General features: G+C 41.2%; 1 protein-coding gene across 3 annotated transcripts in view; it reads right to left on the bottom strand.

Moving 5' to 3' along the window:
* Nucleotides 1-7961, bottom strand: part of ST8SIA5 (ST8 alpha-N-acetyl-neuraminide alpha-2,8-sialyltransferase 5) — an 83722-nt gene extending 75761 nt beyond the window's left edge. Inside the window, exons 1-3 of one of the 3 annotated variants that reach the window (XM_061362276.1) lie at nucleotides 7789-7961; nucleotides 7240-7326; nucleotides 426-508 (exon numbers count right to left, since the gene is read on the bottom strand). The gene's annotated coding sequence lies outside the window, so the exon portion shown is untranslated. Of the gene's footprint in view, nucleotides 1-425; nucleotides 509-7239; nucleotides 7327-7788 lie in introns of those variants that run through there. The other 2 variants (XM_061362275.1, XM_061362278.1) reach the window with 2 other exon arrangements.
* Nucleotides 7962-13117: the final 5156 nt, after the last annotated feature.

Raw genomic sequence — 13117 nt, forward strand, 5'->3', positions numbered from 1 at the left:
GGGATGTGAAGCTTGCTGTGTATTCCTACACAAGCCTGGCCAAGCACAGAAGAGCAGGATGATAGGAACTCAGGTTTTGCTAACACTCTGCAGCATCATGCCCTGAAGAGTGCACTAAGAATCTTAAAACAATAAATAATAAATTCTGACATTCAACACTTTCCACACAGTCACCTACAAGGCTAGGAAGGAAGCCCTGAGACCAAGCCAGCTGAGCTCAGCATTACAGCATGGGGAGAAAAAACTGGCTGAAAACCAGCACTATTTTCCTTTGGAGCAGCTACTGCTTTAAGGTGGGGAGAGATTCCTTCTCCTGGAATTTCAGCATTCTAATATCTCCATTCAGGCAACTGAAATTCAAGCTTCTGTAACCTCTTCTACATTGCAATGGCAGTTCAGACAATTAGTGAGGAAATTTTTCATACCGTTTCTGTGTTTCTCCCAGAGTTCTCTCTGAAGTGGGACCTGATCTAACATGTAATTCTGAAGATGGAGGCACACTCTATTCCTAGCACAAGCAGAATAGCTGAATATATATTAGAAAGACTTCCCAGAGAAGACAAAAGAAGGAAAATTTAGTCAGAAGTGCAATGTTTTCCAAAAGCCGAGAACAACAGGGCGCCTCCAAAATCCTTGCCTTAATGCATCCTGTTGTATTTCCACCTGGAAAGACATATGGCAGTGCCTGAAACAGAAATTCTGCCTTTTTTTTTTCTGATGTTAATGTAATTTCCCAGTTTTAAAGGAACATTTGATTATGAAACACAGTCAGACCAAGGATAAAAAACCAGTTCCTGTCTGTTCCAACTAATGACAAAAACAGGTACATGAACTGCTGGCATTTTGACCAAATGAAAATTTGAAAGAATGGCTTGGATGCTACTTTGTCTCATGCATCACTGACAGAACTGCTCTGCAGAAACATGATGCATCACAGCTACATCAAAGACACTGAAGAGTACAGTTTATTTTTCAGCTTTCAAGGGAGCACTGGGGGAGAGAGACATTATAAAAAAAACCCTTCTGCTTGTAAAATGAAAAATACTGTTTTGTAAAGAACTGACCATGAAAAAAATGTTCAGCACCACAACAGATGCTTTTACCCATGATTACAGTCAGTTTTTATAATGCTATTTATTACTGTGAACACATTTAGCATTACAGTATCTGCTCATGTCTGCTGCTGCGTGAGGGAAGAAGTAGTTATGTTACAAGATGGGAGTCCCTGGAAGAATCAAAGATTACACAGAAAGCTCTTTAACTTAACTATCCTATCAGATAAAAATTTAACAGTGATGTTATTGTAGCAGTAATGCTTTTCACTTCCTGACAGTAGGTCTGTGAGAGTTACCTTGGCTCTGTTTTGCTCCAATCAGTTTTTCCAAAAAAAGTGAATAAAGCTGATTATTACAAGACTCATTGCAGTTAGCTATGAGAGGAAGATGGTGAAACTCTGAATTTGCTTCACCAGCCTGGGTTAATCATGGTTCCATAGCATGGTTTGTGTTGGAAGGGACCTCAAAACTCATCCAGTTCCAACCCCCTGCCATGGGCAGGGAGCCATTCCACTACAGTAGGTTGCTTCAAGTCCTGCCCAACCTGGTCATTGTGGTCATTGTTCCACACCCTTTAGTGAGACTGCCCTTTCTCCAGCCATCACACTGCACCTTAGACCAATGACAGCCATTGAAAGGGGCAAAGGGGCACATCTGCCTTGGCAGGCTTTAGCCAGAGATAAAGTCTGAATGACCCAAGCGGCTAATACAACTGGGCTTTGAAATGTCAACTTCCTCATTCCAGTATTGAAAGTGCTCACAGTGGCTTTATCAAGGAACATGGCTGCTGAGTTTGGCTCAAGCTGGGAGCTTTCAGTCTTCATCTGTTTGCTGAGTAATATATATTATACCTGAGTAATAAAGATCTAGATCTAGAAATTCCTTAGAGACTCCAAACCATGTACATGTGGTTTCACTGAGACTGCTCATTCCTGACAGAGCTGCTTGAAATTGTGTTTACTTCTGCATTGGGTTTGTTCAGGGCACTGTTATTGAATTGCCACTTCGCTTATACCTTTCTTTTCAATCAATTACGGAACGTACCTTGCTCCAGATAAACAGATGTGACCTTTTCAGTCCAATTTGGCAGATGTTCTGAATGTAGCAAAATTATCAGGAAGCTTAATGGTATCCCTTATTTAATTCACTGTATAAAGCCTGCCTGCATTCTTCCCAAAGCACAGAAACACTTCCTTCCTTTTCACTCTATTTTATAACCAGAACTGAATGAACACTACAGAGTCTTTGATAAAACATCACTGCTTCTACATCCATATCACTATATTCAATATTATTACTTAAAATAGCTGTACTTAGTTATAAGATGCATCATAATAAAGAATTATGATAAGGTATGTAAGCAGTATCATTCACTTCCCAAACCAAGCGAGGTGCTCTATTTAGGAGACCAACTTTCAACTCAAATTAACTTGGTCCAGTCATGTTCTTGGGAATTTGGTGCATGTACACAAGCAAGTATGTTTCATTAGCACAAACTATCATGATCCATTCCAAATTTACACATACTGGTCTTTGCAGAAAAATCATTTTTACAACTTGGGCTTTCAAGAACAGTCATTTGGGCACAAATTATTTCAAACCAATAACAACCTCAGTCTCACTCATCTGAGGAGAACAGAATATACGCAACACAAAGACAGTGCTTTGGAAAATCACATGTGCTGCTTTTATGTGTTAGTATCAATATTGTGTATTCTTGCGAACTATTCAGTGAAGGAGCAGAAGTAATACCATGTGGCATATTCTACTAGTCATTCAGCCACAACAAATCGTAGACAAACAAAAAGCTGAAATGCCTTCCTGAAGTGCCTCTTTCCAACACTAGGCAGGACCCACAACTCTCTTAAAAGTCTAATATTTTTTGAGACTGAACCAGGCATTTCTGGGGTGCAGACAAAATCTGAAGAGACTGCTTGACTACAGACAATGCACAATTGAAGGAACAAAGTAGCAAAAGAACTCATCAGCTTGCTGATTAATACTTTTAAACGAGTTGCATGCTGTTAGGAAAAACCCCATAAGGGAAATAAGTTAAAGTAATACTTAATATATAACCATATACCCTTGGTTATCTATGTTTCAGTGTGAAATTCAGTTTAGTGGGATAGTCAAAAGTTCAAACCCACAGGCTGCTCCAGATGAAAGGTTAGTAAATTACAAAAACCTATGGCAACAGATTAAGAAAACTTTCTGCTTTAAAAGCAGAGCTATGCTGCAAAATCCCAAAAGCTGGTGGTGAAATTATTCTCTGCCTTTCAAGATTATTATATACCATTCAGCTTCAACTTGCAACTAATAGGATTTTCTTTTCACAGTCCTAAAAGTCAAGTATTTTAGACTTTTTCTGCTCTTTACAAGGTTTACTGGCATCAGTTTCACATAAGTTCCAACACTGTATTGGTCAGGTACCTTTTTGCTGTCACAAGCACATCCATCAGAGGCTTTTATCCATACTGAAATACTGCAAAGCAGAATATTCGCAGTAGTATTTTGAGGAAATGGTCAACTGCTTCCTTGATGAAAAATCTGCAGGACTGGTTGTCCAAAAATGCTGTGAATCATCAGCTGTAAAAAAAAGAGCTGTAAACCCCATCAGGCACCTTACAACAGTGAAAGCTTTCCTTTTAGATTGGCTTAATAATAAAGTTGCATTTTTATTCTGCTTATGCATCATTACTAGAAATTGGATCCAAATAGGTAATATACTGAAACATGGATAAACCTGCTGTCTTCAGAGGATCTCCTCAGAGGTATTGATGATTTGGTTTATATAAGTGCAATTTTAAATAAAACAAATAGGCTACCACTCGATCTGAGTTAACTGCAGTTTCTTAAGAGTACTAGTGCTGTGAATGAGAAAGTATTTCAGTCAACACATTTGAATAACACACAAATAAGACCCTGGCTTTAGTAAACAAGCTAAGCTGTTGGCTAAGGTGGTATAAGGCTAAGGTGGATAAGGTAAGATTCTTATCCAAAAAGGGTTCAAATTTGAAGTGTTCTGGAAGAAAACCCTATATACAAGCAGGCAAAGGTAGACTTCAGCACTTCAGATGCACTCGAAACTCCCACGATCTGAAGCAATACCCGTGTGGAAGCTATACAGTAACGATAATGCAGCGCCACCCTGAGAAAAGGGACATTATTGGCTCAAAACTGGAGCAGATAGGCTGTCTGCCTTTACATCAGAACTGACTTCTGCTTGGCTAACCTGGATGCAAGAGTAGGTCCTGCCTGCCCACACAAGTCTACACACAACCTTTGGTAACATCCATCCTCTAAACTACTGAAAGTCATCAAAATTAATTTGTATAGACATTCTCAGTTACAGCCATGGAAAACCAAGTACTCCATGCACTACAAAGAAAAACAAATGTATCTGAATTGAACAGAAAGCAGAATCTAGACCAAAGTGCATCAGGCACTACATACGAAGAACTTATGCAACATGTATGAAAAAGAGAGGATCCAGAGTAAAACAGGTAAGCAAAAATGGATTAAAAACTCTAAAGAAACACTGAAAGTAGAAAATGGCTTCTCCTGTTCCATCATGTCTGCTCCTGCTGCACAGATATATAAAGGTATAAACCCACAAAGCAATCTTTTTCTTATTATAGTGAGTAAAGACTCTGCCTCTTTGTACCACTAATACAATGGTGAAGCAATAATGAGTGCATCTGGAGCAACTTCTTTTCATGAAGCTACAGCTTTTACAAACCTCTCTTTTCACAGTTTTCCAAACCTCCAAAACTTGCTACAGTCTACTCTTATTTACACCTCTCTAAATACAGAGCAATTATTATTAAGGAAATTAGTTCAGATTCTCCTAGGCACACCACAGCATATAAAAAAAAATCAAGTCAGTGCAGAAGCCAGGCAGAACAATAATGTATTGCTTCAATTCTACTTACACCCTTAAAATTTGCACTGAATAGCAAGCAGCCAGCTATTTCTATAGGCACAACTTTAATTCTTCAGGCACTATTTAGCTGACTCTATTGACTTGTTTTACTGCAGATACAATCAGACGAGGTCTAGTACAGCACTCTCTATACCCATTGCTGAAGGTGATGCTGTGAAGGTGAAAATAAGTAATTGCTCCAGAAATAAAAAAGGAGGATGTGTTCTTGGGAAAAACAAACTGGGAAAAGGAAGGGTTGGCACCTGTAAGAAGATTCTTTGGGTAGTGTAAAGGCTGAAAAGTACTTTATGTATGAGTTGTCATTTTTAAATGGAAAGGAGGTCATATAAAGAATAAAATACCCATGAAGATGCCAAACCAATAAACACTGAGGGCTTGAGGTTTTTATTTTTTCAGGGAGACTGTTAAATTGGAAACTTTTCAACTACTCTGAAAGCTTTGTTTTCTTGCAGAGTTTGGCATAAATTGGAACACAATAAAAGATAAAGGAAAATGAAGCTAATTTCAATCATATTTATAGGGTCATGGTTGAACAACAGCTGTGAAAATGGCCCTAAAATAGCAGGTATGCATGCACACAGGCACAGGGAAAAGCTGGTTCTGTGATGAGCCCTCAGGTCTTCAGAAAGAACTCTACATGTTGACAGAGAACTGTCTACAGAGCTCAGTCTGCATAAGGAAGCCCATGTAAGTGCTTCCCAGATCTTCAGAACAAAATAACAGGGCTTTTCCTCTACTGTGACACAACCAGGTTGATTACAGGAAGACCTCTGACATCTGCTTCACAGCCCCTGGAAGATATGCTAAAAGAAAAATGAGCCTTTGGGTAGGAAAAACTTATCAGCAAAGTATCTGGAAAATATTTCTTCTTGTTCAAAAGAAAGAGACGAGTAGAACAGCGGTGTAAAGTCACAGGGGCTGAATGGGAAGAATCATATAATCACAGACTGGTTTGTGTTGGAAGGGACCTTAAAGCTCATCCATTTCCAACCCCCTGCCACAAGCTGGGACACCTTCCACTAGAGCAGGTGCTCCAAGCCCCTGTATCCAGCCTGGCCTTGAACACTGCCAGGGATGGGGCAGCCACAGCTTCTCTGGGCACCCTGTGATAGCTCCTCACCATGATCACAGGGGAGAACTTCTGCCTAAGAGCTCATCTCAGTCTCCCCTCTGGCAGGTTAAAGCCATTCTCTCTTGTTCTGCCCCCACAGGCCCTTGTCCATAGCCCCTCTCCAGGTTTGTTGTAGCCCCTTTAGACACTGGGAGCTGCTCTATGGTCTCTCTGGACCTCACAGCCCTTTTCTTTCTTGGTCACATAAAGGACTTTGGTCAAATCATTTTATTTCAAATACAGGAATTGACAACCTCACAAGCTTACAACCTTCAGTGTGAAGTTGCTAAGCATCTGCCTGAGATAGGTCTTCCTCTGTTACAGCATTGCTTTGAGGAGTTATGATGCAACCAACACCTTTAATAAACACTTTAATGAAATGAGTAATAGCTGTGAGGCAGTGTGTAATTCTGGACTCCTGCGGGCCATTTATGACCACAGAAATAAAAAAAACCTGCTGGCCAACATTTTCTAATCACACTCCCAGTTTCTGCTCCTACTGAATGCTTGTTCTTGCTATTTTGATATATGAAATGTATTTGAACGATTAAACTTTCTCTAATTCAGTAAAATCCTGCAAGTTCTGCTTGGGCATAAGCATTATTGAAAGCAACAGGCCAGTGTTTTTCCATGCCTGAGGCTGGAAGCAGTTTCTAAACATGAAACAGGGACACCTTCCACTAGAGCAGCTTGCTCCAAGCCCCTGTGTCCAACCTGGCCTTGAGCACTGCCAGGGATGGGGCAGCCACAGCTTCTCTGGGCACCCTGTGCCAGCGCCTCAGCACCCTCACAGGGAAGAGCTTCTGCCTAAGAGCTCAGCTCAGTCTCCCCTCGGGCAGGTTCAAGCCATTCCCCTTGGCCTGTCCCTACAGGTCCTGATGAATAATTTTTCATTATTCATTTGATGAATATGGTAATATGCTTATATAACAGTTTGGTTCTACAGTCTTGTTATCTTCACTTAGGAAGTATTACTTTATAGATTTTCCCTTAGTTTGATCCCAGAAGTTGGTGCTTTCAGTGAAGGTATCCTTGTGCTCACTCTGTGCTTGACAGTTTAATTACCCAACATTTCCAAGAGACATTTGCGACTAAACCTCTGTGTTAAAAACGTGCAGCGCTGTTATTACCTCAGTGTCTTCCATGACAGGAAGTTATTTTTAAAGGCACGCGATGTCACCTTCACGTTTCAGCAGAGAACCCATCAGTCATTTAACCTATTTTTAAAAGCGACTAATGAGGGGTTACGGCACCGAAGCCTGCTCAAAGCAAGACAATCAAACCTGCCGCTCCGACACTAAACATCCGGAGAGAAAAAAACCCACCGCAGCGGCCGACCGGAGAACCACCATAGCCGCCTTGGCTGAAGGAAGGGAAGGGGCTCCACCTAACGTTTACCCGAGAGCTGGCAAGAGCCCGAACGCACTAGCGCGATGGTAGCAATCGGGGCTTTCCTCCACCTCCCCACAGCCACCGGGCTATCAAGGAGCCGCGGGCAGCCATAACCCCCTGTGGTGGCGGCTCTGCCTGGTACACCGCCCCGCCCCCTGACGGTACCCCGTGTGAGGGAGCGAGAGACCCTCGGGGGCCATGGCGGCGTTAGGGTCAAAGGGACGCTGTTGGAAGGGAGCTCCGAGGAAGAGCGGCCGGGAGGCTCGCAGCGGGAGCGGGCAGCTCACCTCCGGGGAAGATCACAGCGGGAGCAGGCGGCGGCCGAGCGGGACAGGCACCCGTGAGGGGAGAGGGCCCGCCCTTCGGCACACCCCGAGCGCTCGGCGGGGGGAGCGGGATTCTCGGGCTCGTTCCCTCCTCCCGCCTGAGGCAGCGGCCGCCGGTAGGATCCGGAGCCATCGGCTGCGACGGTGAGTGAGAGCTCAGGCGGGAGGGGAGGCCACGCCACCGCTCACAGCGGTGCTCCGAGGCTGCCGCGCTCTGCCGGGACCGACGGGGGCATGGCCGCCATGTTTCCCACCGCGCCTGTCCAGCGCAGCCTGTCAGCCACGGCGCGCTGGTAAAGGGCGGCAGGGCAGAGCACCCCCGGCTGATCCTCTCAGGGGCACGGTACGTCAAGAGTTCTCCCTCCTTCTGCCTCAGTGCCCAGGTCCGACTTAGGAGCGGGGGAAGGCGGTTCCCGCCCTCTGCCGGTATTGACAGGAGTGCGGGCGGTAGCGCTGAGGTGGTCCTGACCGTGCTGGGGGACTGCTGAGATTATGCGTTCTTGTCCCACTCATGTTCTTTTGTTAGCGCGTACAGCTTTATAACGTTTACAACGGTAGGAGGACTGGAAAAAGGCCATGCATACCATAGAATTACAGAGTGGGTTGAAAGGGACCTTACGGTTCTAACCCCCTGCCACGGGCAGGGACACCTTCCGCTAGTGCTGGTTGCTCAAGTATGTGTGAATACATTACACTGCATTCATCTCGAGGTAGAATGGTCTGACCTGAATCAGATTAGCGGTTTCTCAGAGAAATCAGTCTCTTTTAGAAAGACTGCGGGTGAGTTGTTTTAGTTCTTAAATGTATTTTTCCCCTTAGCAAGCCTGCCCCATTATTTTAAATCACCACAGTCACGTTTCGGCTGGTTTGAGCCTTTTTTTTTTTTTTTTTTTGTGCTGAATCAGAGTTTACCACCCTGTTTCTGTGATAAAGATGTATGTACTTTTTTGCGTTTCTTGATAATGCCATTGGAACTCCTTCCTCCTTTAAGTTCTTGTAATCTTTCACTGTATATATATTACTGTTTTGTTTTTCTTTGTTTTTAGAATATGTGTCTATGAATTGAAGCTGTGTAATGGTTCGTTGTAGTACAAATTTGAACATCTTTAAGAGCAAGAGATGCCTTGGAGGAGATAAAGGCAATTACTCTGGAGTTGTTACTGATGGCCAGGTATAAACAGCACAGTTTAGGCTACCTAAATGATGTAATGCAGTAATTAAAAAAAGCAAAGTCATTTTCAGGTTGTAGCGGCCATGAGACTTCAGGGTTTAGGCAGAAGTGATGTTCTGTTTGTAATAAAGTAGTGAAGTTTCTACCTTCTAAAAACGCTGCTTTCATCTCCTTCACGTTTTTGTCATTGGCTATTGCACACAGAAGAGCATAGCCCCCGTAGCAAGAACTTCACAGCAAGGTAACTTTGATCTGGTTGCTGTCTGTCACAGCAGAGCAGAAACTCTGTAACAGCTCTTTAATGGCAAACATTTAAGATTAAAATAGCTATGAATTTTTAATGGAGCTTTGTGTTTTCAGTTCCATTTATGACCCAAAAAAATGTTATGCCAGTGCCTCTCTCTTAAAGAACAGCACATATGGTAAACTAGTTTGGCATTTATGTAAATGAAGTGGTAAGTAAAATGTTTGGAAGTGAATAGCATTTATTAATACCTAATCCCAAAGTTCCTGCAAGAAGGTCTGGTTAAGACATTAATATTAATGCTCGATTGAACTTTTCATCTTTTCTAATATAGTATATTTTATGAACAAGCTAATTAGCAGAAACTTAAGAAGGGTTTACCCAGTTATATTAACAAGAACAGCTGCTGTGATTTAACAAAGTGAATTAAAAGTCCACTAGCTCTTTAAGAATACTCATTTAGGCCAAGGGATGAACCAAGAAATAATAAAAGAGTGCCACTTACCTAAATGTGGTTCTCAGTATTAACTTTTTACAGGCTGAAAGTGTAATGCCCACATATGATACACTGTCATAGGCCTGGACAAAAGTACTAATGCAGTAGTATTTTAAGACACTAGACCTTCAAGAGATGCAGTCTTGTGGTTGAGGTGGAAAGTTTGAAATAAAAATAAGTTCATGTTGTTGGCATTGGTTTGCCATGAGACTTACCAGCAGAAGCTTTGAGGTCACTTATGGAGGCCTGCCTCTTTACCTCCTTTACTGTGGTGATTTCTGTTTAGTTGTAGTACTGTGGAGCTTTGGATCCCACAGTCCATCTAACCCCTTAAACTTGGCTGTAGATTCCCCTTGTGTTTCTCTTCCCATCCAGCACTGCTTCACCCTGCTCTAGAGCTTTTCATCTCTCCTTCCCATCACCATGACTTAGCAATTCTTTTCCATCTCAAACCCAAGTTGCTCCAGCCCCATCACAATGTAATATTTTAATGACTTCTTGAAACACCAAGCAACTAAACCCACAAAACTAACATTTTGCATTCATGTCGTCTGTTATAGAACCTCTGTGTATGTCTTCTCATTCAACTTTTGTAACATTGAGGGAGAATTAATCCAGTTGGAGAGCTCCATTATTTTTAGACACAATTCAAGGTTTTACAAACCTGATACTCTCTCAGATTATATAATTGCATAAATAGTCTGTAGAAGAGCATCCAGTTCTGTTGAAGGAACGTGTGTGTGATGTTTACATCTAGAATTAACATACATGGTCATGCATAGAAGGCCTTTGTGAGGAATAAATTAACCTTTTTGGTCATCTCTGCTCCATACCCCAAAAGAAAACTGCAGTGTAGCCTGTGTATATAAATGTACTGGGAGACAATGGAAAAAATACAGGTTTCAGTTCAAAATGTGGTATCTGTGCTAGTTAAGCATTTATCAAAAGTAGATTTCACTTGATCCATTAAATATGTAATTAGCAAATACAAAGAGGAGTTATACACAGGCATACTTCTTACACTGAAGTGTTTATTTACATTATGAATTAAATGTATATGGTGCAGCTCTAGCACTGAATTGTCACTAATAATACTGGGGATTTTTAGCACAATACAATTTAAAAGAGGAAAGGTGATGAAAGTAGAAAATAAAAGTAGTGGTGCTGTTTAAATAGAAAAGAAAGAGAAGAAAGGAAAACAAGTATTTCCAGGTATCAGAAAAAATATATAAATTTTGATGTGAATGAGACTTTGGATGCCAAGACATGCCTGAAGATTCTAGAAAACGAAATATCACTGGCTTTTATTAAACTGAAAAATAACCTGGCAGAATAAAGCTAGAAATTAATTTCCTTCATTTGAGGCAGATCACTGACAAAACCATAAGCATACTCTTAAAAATTATGTTTGTACTAATTTTTTTTTTAGCAGAAAGAAGATGGGGGTGGGTTGGTTGTTTTCTCCATTGCAGACGTGGAGATAGGAAAAAAATTGTAAATGTAGGGAAGAGCAGGGAAATAATACATCTTGGGGGGAAGAGGCCAGGCTGCAGCTTATTTTGTATATTTCTCACCTCTAAAAGAAACTTGGCTATCTTAATGTAATTTTGAGTATTCATTTTCTTAATAAGAACAATTTTCTTGAGAAAACGTATAATGAAAAAAATCAAACCTAAGATCCAAAGTTAGTATGAGACTATGCAGTGATATATATCAGAAATGCATCTGTTCATGTAAAAAAAACCAACCAAACAAACAAAAAACCAACAACTTGTTTTGTCGCCTACATATATTTTGAGTAGGGATGAATTGTTGGGACTTTTGGGGTTTTTTTTAATTAACATCTTGTCCTTGCAAGAAGACAAGTTCTCTGTGTTCAGATGCACTTAGTAATACCCAGACTGTGTTAGAAACCTTTGTTGGTGTTATTTCTCTGTCATTTGCAACTCCAGCACAGATGAGGAGCCTGTTTAAGTCTTTTTTATAGTACAAATTTCTTACTTGAGCAATTAGTATAAACGACTGATGTGGCATAATGACATTTGGTTTTGTTTATTTAACTTTCCCCTTCATTTTCTCCTCCCAGTTCTGTCTTTTTTCCATGTCCTGATGAAGGACTTCATACATTAAAGGGATTGGCAAGAATAACCACATTAACTGTACTCCTGTGACCTACAGGTGACTCATTACAGAATGAGACAGACCGAGATTAGTACGATCTCATCTTACTTTGCTAAGTTGTCATTCTGCTCAATAGATAATTACCAGTGCTTCTGAAGGTCAAGATGTTCTTTCCTGCAAATTGAAGGAGAATTGTTCTTAGTACAGAGATAGAACAATAGAATGATTACAGAAATAAGAAAAAGTTCTTTCTGGGTTATCATCTGTGAGAGGAGCTCTACAAATTTTTCACTTGGATAATTGAAGTCTTGAAGGTTTTTGACTTCAGTTTCTAGAGTTATTGGCTACAGAAGGGGAAAACCCAGCCTCTTCCCAAAACCAGAAAGAGTAGCTCACCTGGAAAACCATGGGAGATGGAGGGCAGATGTGTAGAATTTCTGACGAGAGCTGCAGCTTGCAGTTTAGTGTGCTAACCTGCGTGTGCCATTTGGAAGGGATGAGCCGTTCTCTCTCCGCAGGTGGATTCTTTGGTTTTGTGGTGGTTGACATTTTGTGATACAAAATCTGAGCTGTGTTTTAAGTTATGCCTCCACACTTCATACTTACAAAAACATGACAAAAATGTGAACAGCTATTTATAATAATAAGCTTAAAAGTATAACTTCATTTCTTCTTTGAATTTTGAATTTAATAACAAATAGTAAAAGTTTAAAATTACACATAAACTTGTATAGATTTTAACAAGAATCAATAGCTGATTTGTTCTTTTTTTTTCTCCCACATCCAGGTACATTTCACAATAGACCAGATGCTACCAATCCTGGATAAGAAGGCCAAGATTAGGAATATATGGGTGGTTGCTCATGCTAATCGTGTCAAATCAACCTTGACAGACTCCTCGGTGTGTAAAGCAGGCAGCGTTGCATCAGACAAAGCCAAAGAAACGTGGTTCACAGACACACAGGAAAATGAGCAAGAAAGATAACAATCAAGTCTACATAAGAATTTTCTTTCTTCCCCTACCTCCCTCCCTCCCTCCCTGCCCCCCTCCCTCCTTCCCCCCTTCATTCCCCCCTTTCTTTCCCCCTTCTTTCCCCCTTCGTCCCTCCTTCCCTTTGTCTTTCTTCATTTTGCTTGCTTTCTTCCTCTTTCTTTCTTTGTCTTTCTTTCTCTCTCTTTCTCTTGCCTTCTCTGGGTTTCACTCACTTTTTCTTCTTAATGGGAAGACAAAAAAATAGTTTGCTCAAAGCATTACATC

Source organism: Neopsephotus bourkii, unplaced genomic scaffold (assembly GCF_033783945.1).
Source record: "Neopsephotus bourkii isolate Nb327-2 ecotype Australia unplaced genomic scaffold, CSIRO-AGI_Nbou_v1 NB_1113, whole genome shotgun sequence".
NCBI classification, from domain to species: Eukaryota; Metazoa; Chordata; class Aves; order Psittaciformes; family Psittacidae; genus Neopsephotus; species Neopsephotus bourkii.